This window comes from Melanerpes formicivorus, unplaced genomic scaffold (assembly GCF_026170545.1).
Source record: "Melanerpes formicivorus ecotype bairdi unplaced genomic scaffold, bMelFor1.0.p_v2 SCAF_5, whole genome shotgun sequence".
Lineage (NCBI taxonomy): Eukaryota > Metazoa > Chordata > Aves > Piciformes > Picidae > Melanerpes > Melanerpes formicivorus.
The window spans coordinates 35,400,710-35,415,790 of NW_027142357.1; the positions used below are offsets into that span (position 1 = coordinate 35,400,710).

The 15,081-nt window shown below is 40.2% G+C and overlaps 1 protein-coding gene across 1 annotated transcript in view; it reads right to left on the bottom strand.

Moving 5' to 3' along the window:
- The window catches only part of TMEM163 (transmembrane protein 163), a 100,188-nt gene that overhangs the window by 40,861 nt on the left and 44,246 nt on the right, over positions 1 to 15,081 (bottom strand). The gene's annotated exons all lie outside the window — the stretch shown is intronic.

The following is a 15,081-nucleotide window of genomic DNA, read 5'->3' on the forward strand; positions in this document are numbered from 1 at the left end:
GAAAACTATGCAGGCACATCCAGACTTGACTGACATCTTTTTGATAAAGAAGTCTAAGGTTAATTCACACAGCCCTAAGAAATGCTTCGAATTCCATCACAAGTGACTTCCAATGGAAAAAGCATTTGCAGGAAACATTTTGACCAGCTCTGATTTTGACTGCATATTGCCTCCAAAAAACCTCAAAAAACTCATGAACAAGGCTTCACTTTATGGGCACCTATCTTAATAAATAAATAAATATATAAATAAATCTATTTTTACTCCATGCACACTAATACTAGCATCTCACAGTTCCCAAATCAAAGAGGTGCTGTGAAGGGAAAATTACCTTTTATTAGCCCAGAATACCAGGGAAGAAGCAGGCAGCGACAGAAGAGGCTCCACCACCTTGAGATGGAACATCATCACACCACAACTCTGACAGGCAACACTATGCCTATGTCAGGCTCCCCAGCACTTGGCAGCTCTACCCTACTTGCTGTGTTCATAGACTGTTGAGTGAGAACAGGACTAACTGAACCTGTGCTCACTGAATGAAATACCTATTACTCTAATTGCAGAGGGATTGGAAGAAAGCCCAAGAGGATTAATTTTATTACTCCTTATGAACACATATCACTTAACTTACTAAGAAAAAATTATTTTCTGTAAAAATATAAACACTTGAACTTAAAAGGTCAGACATATCAACAACTTTGTCACTCTTAAGCTGACAAACACGAATTTTCAGTGTTCTGGTATTCATGAGAACAGCTTGACAGACTAGAGCTGCTGTGAGTCAGTAACAAGCTGCAGAACTGTGACACTTACCTGGATAAACTGTGTCCAGTTCTGGGCCCCCCAGTTTAAGAAGGACATCAAGACACTTAAACGTGTCCAGAGAAGGGCAACAAGGCTGGGGAGAGGCCTTGAGCACAAGCCCTGTGAGGAGAGGCTGAGGGAGCTGGGATTGTTTAGCCTGGAGAAGAGGAGGCTCAGGGGTGACCCCATTGCTCTCTACAACTACCTGAAAGGTGGTTGTAGCCAGGAAAGGGTTGGTCTCTTGTCCCAGGCAACCAGCACCAGAACAAGAGGACACAGTCTCAAGCTGTGCCAGGGGAAGTTTAGGCTGGAGGTGAGGAGAAAGTTCTTCACCGAGAGAGAGAGTCATTCATCATTGGAATGGGCTGCCGAGGGAGGTGGTGCAGTCACCATCCCTGCAGGTGTTCAAGAGGGGATTGGATGTGGCACTTGGTGCCATGGTCTAGTGATGAGGTCTGTGGTGACAGGTTGGACTTTGTGATCTTTGAGGTCTCTTCCAACCTTAGTGATACTGTGATAAACAAAAAATAAAATCTTGGAACAAAGAACCCTTTTCTTATTGATCTAAGACCAGCCTGTGGACACAAACATGCCAGACTTCCAAAGCATTTTGACTGTATCACTACAGTTGGCCAAAACACAAATAAAAAGGCAACAAGTTAATTTACAGACTGCCATTTTCTCAAAGATGAAGAATAATGAAGCAGTTACTATGGACTTATATCTCACTCTTATGATTTTCCACACTTCATCTCTTAGGTGAAAAGAGAGGCTATAGTTCTTGGTCAGACTTGCCAGGCAAAAGCTACACTTGACAAGATGACACTAGCTTGCAATGATCTAACTGCAAATTCGAACAGTTCACTACATAATAATATACTACCTATCAAATTTTCATGATATGCCTCATCAGAGGCACACAGTTTCAAAAACTGCAGAAGTTGCACTGAAAGAAAATATATATGAGCATTCACAGGTACATACAAGCTTGCAATGTTCCTATCATTAGTGCTTTCATATGGTGCAGTTCAAAGCCACGCTTTGACTGCTACTTCTATTTCTAGGCTGCCTCTATAGTGAAATTAGCTCCTCAGTTTTTACTAAATTGCCAGCTTTTTACCCTTCCTCTACTCTAGGCTTCAAACAAATTAACTCCAGTATCTGAAGGGGGCCTATAGGAAGGCTGGGGAAGGACTTCTCAGGATCTCAGGTAGTGATAGGACTAGGGGGAATGGAATGAAGCTGGAGGTGGGGAGATTCAGGCTGGAGGGGAGGAGGAGGTTCTACACCATGAGAGTGGTGAGACCCTGGAATGGGTTGTCCAGGGAGGTGGTCGAGGCCCCGTCCCTGGAGGTGTTTAAGAGCAGGCTGGATGAGGCTCTGGGCAGCCTGATGTAGTGTGGGGTGTCCCTGGCCATGGCAGGGGGGTTGGAACTAGATGATCCTTGTGGTCCCTTCCAACCCTGAATGAAACTATGAAACTATAACAATGTTAAAGCACCTTCATCCCTGACACTAATACTTGCAGCCCACAAGCAGAGTCTTAAAGCCCACCAGTAAGTCACTCCAGCTTAAATGTGGTGTTTGTCCATGAGCATAGGCTCTATGGCAGATAAAGCAACTGTAATATTGGCTTACAGTGTATCAACCAACACAAGCTGCCAGAGTGATCTCATTCTCCAAAGGCAACAACTAAACTTTCTAGACACTCAAGCTTGAAGGACTTTTAAGGAAGTACTTCTTAGAATCCAAGAACTTGATACACTTGGGTAAAGGGATAATCATCAGTCCTTCATGCCTACAGTATCACTGCCATGCTCCAGAAGCAATGTACACCACTGCATAGTTTTTCCTGCATCCTTACCTTCTTTCTTCTCAATACATGCTTTCAGTTATTCCCAGATGAGTCTCTGATGTAACAAATACCAGAGAGTTCTAATCTCCATTTGGAATCAGTACAATAGCAAGAAAAAAGCAATGAGGAAAGAAGAGACCAGGCAGCTTAAAAATCCTGTGGAGCCACTGTATACACTTAGCAGCTACACTGCCATGACAGTGGGAGTCTGCATTTTAGCTGTTCTATTGGCTAAATTGGACAGCATTTTATTACCCCTACAACAAAGCAGATAATCCTAATGCATTTTCCTGACATTTGTAAATGGAACTTGCAAGCATTCAGAAACTAAAAATAGAGCCAGCACAGTAAGCCACAAATCTACCACTGCCTCCACCTGCACAGCAACATCAATTTGTGAAGTCTGCCAACCATTGGGTCAGATTTTGCCGTAATTCCTTCAAACTTCCAAAGTGATTCCAAATAAATACCACCAGCTCATTCCCCACACATGTGACCCTCAACAGAATACAAATTTTACTCATTTGCATGTGCCTCAGAAAAACTGTATGACTAGAGCCCCAGTTCCATTCCAATTTAATTCTTGAGCCATCTAGTCTCCCACCTGCCTTTGCCAGGTTTAATTCATCTAAAATGTTTTCCTGGAGAGTCAGAACCCTACAGTGATCCTGAACCTCTCATTTCCTTCTCTGCTTTGGGAGTGGACTCTGGTACCTTTTTAGTAACTATGTACAAACACAGGAGGCAAGAAATAGGAGAGGAAATTAACTCTTCCTCCAGTTCTCCCAAACAGAAATCTTTGGGATGAGTATGGCTACAAATAAGAGATGGCAATTACAAACAGCTCCTCCATCTCTCATAAAAATCTTCTCTTACCTACTCAGAGAGGGGAAAATCATTCCTAGGAAGCTCTTCTTGATGGGTCAATCACTCCATCATGCTCATTTTGAAATCAGCCTTTTTCAAAGGCACCTCTGGGTCTCAGCACATAAATATCATGGCTTCAGAGCACATGATGTGCACTCACCAGAAATCAGGTAGGCAATCTGAATATCACTGAAAGCACTGTGCTTATTTCTATATATATTACCACACATATCTTGCAGGCTGAACCCAGTCGCTAGCAAGTGAAATTGGAAGTTGTGTTGAATCAGAAGTGAAACTGAAACACAGTCTGTTTTCATTGCCCAGTGTTGACAAAACATCAAAACCTAATGTAATAATAAACATTTCAAAATAAATCCATTCCAAGCAGAGAAAATCAAATGAGTGAAACTTTCTAAAAATCCCTCACAACTGAAAGCAAAGACAAGACATGACTGGTATCACTAATGCTTGTAAACATCCACAACTAACCAGGACCAACAGGTACACATACATTTCCCCAGCCACATTCTGCCCTCCCCAAAATTCTAGCAGACCAAAACATAAGGACTTTCATGCACGTGCCCAAAATTTCTGCAGTCAGCACAGTAGCTGCAAATGGCTGCTAAACATCCAATATCTCAGACAGAAATCTGCCAGACATTTAATCTATAGGGGCAGATCCAGTGCTATCCATCAGTGTCATCTTCCCACAACCACATTTCTAACCCTAGAGTAGCTGCAAAAACTGTACCAACCCTATCTACACAAAATCTTCAGCTCATTTTCCCAGCTTATAATTGCATCCACAAGGCAGAGACCCTTATTTCTTGGCTATACTATTATACCATAATGTATGTATCCACCAAGTGAAACCATAAATTTCAGGCATATTAGACCTGGATCTCGACCTCATTAGAATTTGTCCTTGGGACAGACTCAACTGTGGCACAGTGACTCAGTGAACACTGCCCTAAAGGAGCCAGACATTATGTCCTCAGCTTTGCCACTGCCTGGGGCATGACAGGCCAAGAAACTGCTCTTCTTCAGCTTTTTGTTTTTTCCATTCCTGAATTTGTTTTCTGTACAGATTCTACACACTTCAGAGTAGCAATGGTATCTTCCAGTTGTCTCTACTATCTCCTGGACTAGAGGCAGGCCTGAAACTTCTAACTTCTAAATGTGTACAAAAGCCAGAAAGCAGTGCCCTGAGGTGCTGATTCTGGGAGAAAGCAGGACCCCTCCTGTCCAGCCTCCCACTGTCTCACACACTGCCCTGCTTCCTTTCTCAGGTGCCAGCCTTCTGTTTTCAAAGAGAAAAAAAAAAAGGCAAACAAATTCAAGACAAGGAAGAGTAGTATTTTTGTTTAGTTTTGGCTTTCCAGGGAGCAGGAACTAAAAGAGGGGCCATATGTTACAGCTCTGGTTGAGCTTTACCACGATACTAAATGCATATATTTGCATTTAAACATAGGAGTAGTGAAACTTAAAGGTCTGTAAAAAGATATCTTAGTTTCCCTTCCAGGTACATGGTGCAAACTCACTGTGATTGAATATAAAATTACATAGTTTAATCTGTTATATTTCAAATGGGGTCACTTGAATCACCAAAAATAACTCACTGCAATGACATTAAAGCACATTGTTTTTTAATGAAACTATGTATTATTGATGCCTCAACTCCAAATATAACAACTGAAGTGATCTAGAATGTTGCAAATGCTTCTCACTGCACATTTACCAGGGAACGTTTTGCAGCTTATACACACAGCCCACCAGCTTTGACATTCTGAGCCTGAAACTAGCTTCCAAAACACTTTAGCTCAGTATAGGGGAAAAGAAGCACAATACTGTGGCTAAAAAAGCCACAAGCTACTAGAAATCCTACATATTTTGTATCAAGGCTCGCATTTCTTTGTAATTTTTACTTAATGATTTTGAGCCCACAGCCAACTTAATGTATTGGGTTTGCTCTTGAGTCGTGTACTAAGCCTGAGTGCAGTGCTATTTTGTGTGTATGGTGTGTTGGTGTCACCCTTGCAAGCAAAGCATCTCCATATTACAGGACTGAAGTAGGATTGATGACAGGCTTCTTTATTGCAGCCCTTAGCAATAGATCATTAAGATTAGCACAGTGTCTGAGGAAGAGATTTGTCTGAAGGGCCTGCAATTCCTTCTTGCAGTTAAATTCAACAGGGAGCTATGAGACAGTTGCTTCTCTCCCTGGAAGGTTTGTTTATTTTTCAGCCCAGAAAGATAAAAGATAACACAGAATATTTTCTTTATTATTCATTTTTTAATTTGTGAGCTTTGATTTATTTAGCAGAAATGTCTGTGTTCAGAACTTGGATGTTCAATTAAATTTGCATAAGAAGGGTGAAATTTTCATTGCCTGGTGATTTACATTAAGGGAGCATTAACAGTCTAGTTCAGATTGTAATACTTCTTTACATTTCAGCAGCTGTATGAGGAGTAAAGCAAACATCCACTACCTTTTTGTTGTTGAGCTGAAAGCCTGCTAGTAGAACACATAAAATATCTTTTAGTTAAAAAAGTGTGGGCAAAGAAGGTGCAGCAAAGAAGGAATCTTCTGGACTTGCACAGTATAAAGCACCAGATTGGTAGAGTTAGATAATGGTTGGACTCAATGGTCTTAAACATCTTTTCCAACTGAGACAACTGGATGAATCTATGATTATAGAGAGTGTGTTTGGGAATAGAAAAGAGTAAAATTACTTTTCAAGAATGAACCAGCATGCCTTCCATTGAAGCAAATGCTAAAATAAAACTCAGATTGGACATCTTTTTTACAGCATGACATACTCTGTACCTGAGAACAGACCTTCAGACTCTTATGTACTAAAATAAGCTGCATGTCCACAGCTGAAGAAATTTGATCAGATGTCATCTCCCACAGTTAGCTGAAGTAACTAAAATGCATTACATCAAATAACAACTCAAAAAAACAAACACAAAAACAAAAAAAAAACACCTTCATTCCAATTTAAAATGTGCATGTAAACCCAGGTTTTAAAGCTACTCCACTAATTCACTGAGGTGTCTGGAATGGTTTGCATTCCTAGTCTCACTTAGTATAAAGAAAATCTCTGTAATATTGTGCCTTGTTCTGGCAGCCTGTTTAATTGTGTTTGGCAGTTTGTTTTGGTTCTGAGCAGCTTATAGTTATCTAATTAAAATGGAGGGTAGCATGATATGTGTCTTGCCTCTGAAATTGATAGGGATGATGAAGGAGGCTGTGAAGACAACTAATTATTTTTCAACACCCAAAGCTTTGCAGCTCAAATCTTCCCTGGTTTCCATATTTCTAAGGTCATTAAAACACTCAGAGAACAAACATTTAATATGAGACTAAATGTCATGAGTGTGAATTTCTTCTGGTCTTGACTCAAACACACCACGCTCTATTCTTTGCATACTCAGAAAAGCCATTCATAGAAAAATGAGCACAAGCCTCCAGGTTTGGTGGGGGATTTTAAAATTATTTTAAGGAAAACCTGTCAATCTTTGCAGTATTACACTCCTCTTACGCTGCTCCTGCTGACAATCAAGGGACTCAGTTTTGCCACGAGTCATCGGCTGGTGTAGGAAGTGCTGGGGAAGGCACTGGTCCGTGTATGGAGCTGGTTTCAGAGGAGCGTGCCACTGTGTGGGGCAGATCTGCATCAGATCACGCTCTGTGCCTTCCAGCTCAGGTTAGAGTAGCCATTCCTTGTCACAGAATCTATTGAATCAGGATGGGCTCCAGCAAGGGCAGCAGCCTTAGATTTCTAAATGACAAATATGTATGTATGTGAGGAGAACTTTAAGTCTGTTTAGCCTCCTCAAGAACAGCATTGCAGGACTTAACCACCTGTTAGCTGAGGGAGGAACCATACAAAAATACCAAGGAAAGTGACAAGCAAATATCTTATTTTACCTTCACTGCCTCTGACAGATTTCCTGTGTCATTGGTGTGATTTCTGAAAAAAAAAGCTCAGATAAATCATCATGGTAGAAATGGCTGGTGGCTGTTTTTAGTATCAGCCTGTCTATACATGAGGATTCCTTTACATTAAAAATTATATCCTTTACATGAGGATATCATTTTTAATAGCTCTTTTTCCAGAATTATTGGAGATATCTCCATTATTGGGTGTCCAACTGACAATTTGGTGGGGAGTCATTCTTCTGTGTTCCAAATTCAGAACCTTCAAATGCATCTAAAAGGAAGGATGCTTAAAATAGCCACCTTTGCATTCATGGGTCTCACTGCATTTATGTTCTAGAGGTTTCAGAGGGATGAAAGTGAGCTTTTAATAACCCATTGGTAGGGGTGCACTAGTCACATTTGTTTTAATAATTATAATTACACTGTATGTATGCAAGTTAAAGGGCAACACAAAATTATTTTCACTATGTATGTTTTTTCAGCACTTGATACACTTCTGAAGTACTGCTACATTTCTGTATAAAAGGAAATCTGCTTTGATTTTCAGAAGTCTGTTGAAATACTTCTAGTATAAAAATAGAGTTTCTTACAACTGTTAAGCTGTGGGAATGCCGTAAAGATCATGCTGATCATTTCTAATTGGGTTACCATTTTCTGTAGTTGAAATCTGCATTTCTGAAAGTTAAGGCAGTGCTTTCAGAATGTGGTGCATCAGAAAAGGCAGATCATAATACTAAACAAAGAGATATTCAGGGTGCCTGCTGTCACTCTGCAGAGTTACCAGATGCTTCTGTACAGTAAAATGCTTTTTCCTGTGTATAACATTAGAAAGTGTGGAAGTACTTTCATCCATTTTTCAGATGAGAATCCTAAAAATGGGAATAATAGAATAACAGAATGTTAGGGGTTGGAAGGGACTTCAAAAGTTCACCTAGTCCAAGCCCCCTGCCAAAGCAGGATCACCTAGAGTAGGTCACACAGCAATGCATCCAGGTGGGGTTTGAATGCCTCTAGAGAAGGAGACTCCGCACAACCTCTCTGGACAGCCTGCTCCAGTGCTGTCACCCTCAATGTAAAGGTTATCTTTGTGCTGAGGTGGAAGCTCCTGTGTTCTAGTTTGGACCTGTTGTTCCTTGTCCTATCACTGGGCACCACTGAAAGGAGACTGGCACCTTCATCTTGACACCCGCCCCTCAGATACTTATAGATGCTGATCAAATCCCCTCTCAGCCTTTGCTTCTCAAGATTAAACTGCCCATGGTCTCTCAGTTTCTTGTCATAGGAGAGACACTCCAGCCCCACAACCATGTTCAAAGGTTTTATCAAAATCTACTTAGTAAGACAGTATGTGTGAGGCTGTGCCAACCACCCAGACATAGCTGCCTTCTCAGTGATACTCTCTCTTCATACTTCAGTTGTTCTGGCTATTAAATTTATTCTGGATCCCTGATCAAAAATTTCCATACTGAACTTCATATGCAACTCTAATGAAAAAAAAAAAGTATTATCTGGTGGGTCTGTATTTGTTTCTAACTAGGAAATGCATCTGTATTGTACTGTGGATAGCAGATACTAAGAAAGGTTTCTTATAGGTATTGTGGAAAAGAGAAAACTTAGATGGGTTTTTAAATGCTTACCATGGCTAAAATGTTTCTTTTCTCTAAATTTTAAGAGCACTGGGAAGAATCCAACTTGAGTAAACTTAAATCACAGATTATTATTTTTTTCTAATGCTGTTTAAGAACTCTATTTAGGGTACAGGATAGTGGGAATACTTGTAGAAAGAAATATGATACAAAACTAACTAAACCCATTCTTAATCTAAATCCTCCACGTTGCACTTCAGTCAGCCAATTTGTACGGAGCAGAGGTTATGCTGTAGTATGATTCCAGGTATTTAAAGCTGCATTAATATTTGTCTGCTGGTGTGAGGATTTTGAACCTGAAATATCAGCCAATGTTGTTTGTGTGCACCATAAAGCCTGTGGTTCGCAATGCAGCTTTCTTCCAGCGGCACAGGCCTGGCAACAGCAGCAGGAAATCCCATTCAGTAATTCCCAAGACCAGGGAGATTTTTAACAACCTCTCTGAAGGATGCAGAGCTCTAAAACTAAAACAAAATCCAGCAAATGATTGAAACAACCACACCATTTTGCATCTGTTTTAATTTTAGAGCAACTGGTTTGACATGTCTACCGCTCATTTTTATCAGAGTAACCTAAAACTTCCAATCCTGTCTCTATGAGTTGAGCTGTATTTATTTGGACAAAAAGTAGTCCAGGGAACACCAGAAAAAAAATATAAGACAGGAGGATATTACAAAACTTGGACATTGCTATTTATGACATGTAAACCTGTCCATAAAACCTGAACTACATCAACTATTTTTTTTGTTTTCTATGCACAATTACTCCAAGGAGCAAGCTCTTGAAAAGTTCCAGAAACCTATTCCCAGGATAAACCCGTTTTTGTCAAGTAGCATACACCTCTTAACATACAAGCAACAACTTTTTCTCTTGCTCTTTTTGTGGCTTTTTTTTCTGTTATGCAGGCTTATTATTAGCATGAAACAGCTTCAGAACTAAAAAAGACATTTTCTACACTTCAGTATAAAGGGAATGTTTAAAGCAGAGCTGACACGTACGTGACTTGCAACCAGAATTATTTTCCAGTGGAAGACCCTAAACACCATAGGGTGCTTTACTGAAATCAAAATAAACCACATCCACTGCTCTACCATCATCTATCCCCCTGCTTATGTCCTCATAATAGGCTATCAGGTTGGTCAGATATGACTTCCCCTTGGTAAAACCATGCTGATTGCTCCTAACAACCCTCTTGTCCTTGATATGCCAAGGGTAAGTTTCTTCATCACCTTTCCAGGGATGGAGGTAAGGCTGACCGGTCTATAGTTACCTGGGGTCCTCCTTCTTACCCTTTTTGAAGACTGGAGTGATATTTACCCTCCTCCAAATGACTGAACTGTTCTCTAACCCACTCCTCATCAACCAAGAAAAATTTCTCATTTGTCCTGCCTTTCTCTGGGGCCTTGGGCTCCCAAGGACAGCCTCCAGAAGTATAGACAGAGACAAAGAAGGCATTTAGCAACTCTGCCTTCTCTGTATTCTCTGTCACCAAGGCACCAACCTCATTCAGCAGTGGGTCTATGTTGCCTCTGATCTTAGCTTTTCTTGCAATGTATTTGAATAAGCCTTTTCTGTTGTTGTTGAGCTCCCTCACAAGGCTGAATTCCGAGGAGGCCTTAGTCTTCCTAGTAGCTTCCCTACATCCTCTGACAACTGTCTTATATTCCTCCCATGTGGCTCAGCCCCTCCTTCCATGATCTGTGGACTCCCTTCTTCCTCTTGAGTTTGCCTAGAACTTAACCATGCAGGTCTCCTGGTTCACTTTCTCGATTTCCTACTCTTTGGCATGCTCTGATCTTGAGTTTGGATGTAGAGGTCCTTGAATGTTAACCAACTGTCTTGGTCCCCTTTGCCTTCTAGTACTCTGTCCCACGAGATTTCCCTTAGCAATTGCCTGAAAAAGCCAAAGTTTGCCCTGCTGAAATCCAGCATTGTAATCCTGCTTGACACTTTCTTCCTACCACACAAGATCCTGAACTTTACTGCAGCAAGAAGAGTTATCTTTGGACATGAAAGAGGCTGATCATTCTGTACATATCAAGTATAGACATTTAGCCCTAGGAATATTTGTAAAATGCATTTGCAATAAGTTAATGCAAATGAAATCTCCTATGTGCCAGAAAGCCCTTATGACATAGAAGCCAATCTTTATGCTATACATATATGTATAGGCTGATCTTTTCTATAAATATGCAAAAGGAAAAGAAGAGTCATGGTTAAGGATCAGTCACCAGGCAGACTACATCAAGCACACTTTCTTTGTTGTGACACACAGTACTGCACCACACATTGAGCTACCAGCCACGAGACCATACAAAAGATCCAAGGGTGATCTTGGGGCACACTTTTCCCAGACATGTCATCCAAAGGTCTGGCACACAAGTTACCTCTTGGAATGATGGTGCATTTCCTGCAGACATTCCACACTGATGTAACCAAAAGGACCAAAAGCCTAAATCACAAACTCTAACTCTACTTATTTACTTCTTTTCATCTGTTTTGTTCACATGCACAATCTTACCAGAAATATTCAATAAAAGCATCCCTTTTGTACAAAGACTTGCTTGGAATTTGCTTTCATCAGAAGCCATAACAAAATGCCAGACTGCTACCTGGACTGCTGCACAGTAAAACCAATACTGATTTGCACTTGATTTCACCATAGGAAATATGCTTCAAATGAGTTTCAAACCTTACAATCAGAATTATGAGAATGATGTTCACTAACATGATTTTCAATACTCTTCTAATTTCCAGTTTAGAAGAAATACTTGTATTTGCTTGTTCATTCTTTTGACTCATCTTGACCATTATTAACTCAAATAGTTCATCCTCCCCATGACTACAGCTTGCATCCATAGTGACCAATGTCAGATCATCATTGGTCTGTATCTCACCTCACAATGATACAGTACCAACCCAAGGCTGGGACCTCATGGGCTATTTCTGTACAGAGATCTAGCAACTCACATGCATTTAATGAACATTTTCACTAATACTAATTTAATGCTAAATATTTTCAGCATAAGTGTCTCAGTAGATAATGACTTTTTGAGGTATGCATACTGGTAAACTAAGATCCAAAAAAATCCACTTCATTAATAACTTGGTAATTACTTCTGATAAATTATTGCTTTTGTTGACAATAAGGTGGGGGCGGGGGGGGGGAGAACTGAACTTTCTCTCAGCACCTCATAATTTTTTCAACAGCAACTGCAATGAAAGACTAAAAGGTGCTTATCAAGAGTCAGTAAGTAAGTATGATGCCAAGAACTTTAAATAAAATTATGAGTGGTTTTTGTTGATGTTGTGCATTACTCAATGGAAATGGTTTTCTCATTTCTGCTATTATTCTAGGTCATGGAACAACAGACGCCTGTGATTATTTGATCCATATCTCTGATGTTCTTCAATAAATTCTGAATTAAAAGTTTGCAGCTTTATACAGATGCAAGTGGAATCAATAAGTTCTTAAATTCTGCTGTGAAAGAAATTGTAAAAACAGGCCTTGGCATTTGGGGACTGTAGTACCGAACACAGTGATTTAATTTCATCTCATGACTCAAGCAGTCCTAAAAAGAAAAGTTCACAGCTACAGAACAATATGCATGAAACAAATCAAAACTATATGATAAATACTCAGTACAATTAGATATTTTAAATTAATGCAAGTTTGCTGAACATGCCAGTCCAGTTTCCCTTAATAAATCAGGTTCCACCTATCTAAAATACAGTCTTGATGATTTATTGATACGAGTCGGTCAGATTCAGACAGGAGTCTGAATTAGCATTCAGCAATATGCAGATTCTGATTTTTACATCTAATGACAAGGTTAAATATTTACTCTAACTATTTATTTGCAGTTTTGAATCTGACTTTAGCCACACTGTAACAGCTAGACCTTTAACACTGTGTGATGTTCAGAGAGGCTCTCAGAAAAGCCATTCTACTGGTGCTAATTTATTTTTTACACTTCTGTCTTGCAGTTGACCTAAAGTGGATGTATGTCATCTCTTTCCTCTCTGCACTACTTTCAATTTATACAGTTCCACACCAAAAAAAAAAAATTACACTTTCTACTGAAAAAAAACCTCTGCAAAACCACAGATCATTAACAAAGATCTTCAAATACTTCATTACCTTCACATGACTCATTTTTTGGGGAAAAAAAATTATTCCCATGTACAATGAGACAAGTTGTTTGGGTTTTTTGAACAATAAAACTCTACCCCATCAAATTTTCTGTGCCCTTTTCAAAGCAAACCCATTGACAATGACACACACTAATCACTCTGCCCAATTCGATTCCCTCTTCTATATAATAGTTTTTACAAAACCTTGCTGACTCACCGGACATGTATATGCTTCCTGCAGTTTGAAAAGAGATTAGCAGAGCTTTATCACCAGATAAGTAAGCAGAGAAATGAAAAACAATAACAAAATATAAATGTAGTTATCTATCTGTTTATTCTAGATTGTTTTATTGCTTTGTCATTAAAATTGGGTCTTATCCAGTGTCCAACAAAATTAATGGCTTCAACTGATCTCAGTGTACACTGGACCAGATCTACAATTATTTTGTTGTTACTGATTTTTCATGGAAGAACTATGTACACACACAGAAGTGAAATTATAACCTTTTCTAAAAATGCATTAAAACCCAAGAAATGTGAATCCATGGCCTCCTTGAAGGTAGTTCACTGCAAAGCTCTAGACTTAAAGATCTTTCAAGAAAATTTAACAAGTCCAAGTGCCGGGTGCTGCACTTTGGCCACGGCAACCCCATGCAGAGCTACAGGCTGGGGTCGGAGTGGCTGGAGAGCTCCCAAACAGAGAGGGACCTGGGAGTACTGATCGACAGCCGCCTGAACAATAGCCAGCAGTGTGCCCAGGTGGCCAAGAAGGCCAAAGGCATCCTGGCCTGCATTAGGAATAGTGTGGCCAGCAGGAGCAGGGAAGTCATTGTGCCCCTGTACTCTGCATTGGTTAGGCCACACCTGGAGTACTGTGTCCAGTTCTGGGTGCCTCAGTTTAAGAAGGACATCAAAACACTTGAACATGTCCAGAGAAGGGCAACAAGGCTGGGGAGAGGCCTTGAGCACAAGCCCTGTGAGGAGAGGCTGAGGGAGCTGGGATTGTTTAGCCTGGAGAAGAGGAGGCTCAGGGGTGACCTCATTGCCCTCTACAACTCCCTGAAAGGTGCCTGTAGCCAGGAAGGGGTTGCTCTCTTCTCCCAGGCAACCAGCACCAGAACAAGGGGACACAGTCTCAAGCTGCACCAGGGGAGGTTTAGACTTGAGGTGAGAAGAAAGTTCTTCACCGAGCGAGTCGCTCGTCATTGGAATGTGCTGCCCAGGGAGGTGGTGGAGTCACCGTCCCTGGAGGCGTTCAAGAGGAGATTAGACGTGGCACTTGGTGCCATGGTTTAGTCATGGGGTCTGTGTTGATAGGTTGGACTCAATGATCTTGAGGTCTCTTCCAACATTAGTTATACTGTGAAAATGCCATTTTTAAAGCTAACCTGCTCTAACAAAACGAAAACACTTAGGCTCATTCAATGTTACTCAAACCCTATGTTTGAATAACAGGGTTTCAGGAGTTTTTCCACAAGGAGAGAACACTTTGAATTCCTTATCAAATTAGCTCTTAGAAGAAATTCTGATCCACTGGCAAAAAAAAACCCCAAACAACAAACAAAAAGTCAAAATTAAGTACATTCATAAGGCACTCGTTTATCCTTGAACTTCAAAAGTAATAATTAAGAATCCACCTAAAAGTTTATTACAGCAAAGATAAGAAGAATATTCTTTCTCTCTTAATAAAACTTTAATGTAGCTTAAAGAACAGTAGGCAACTGCCTTTTATTTCATAACCAGACAGAAATGTTAGCTGAAGAAAAATATCTAGAAATAGCACCAAAGAAAACCTTGTGTAATGCCACAGAATTATATGGATTATTTAA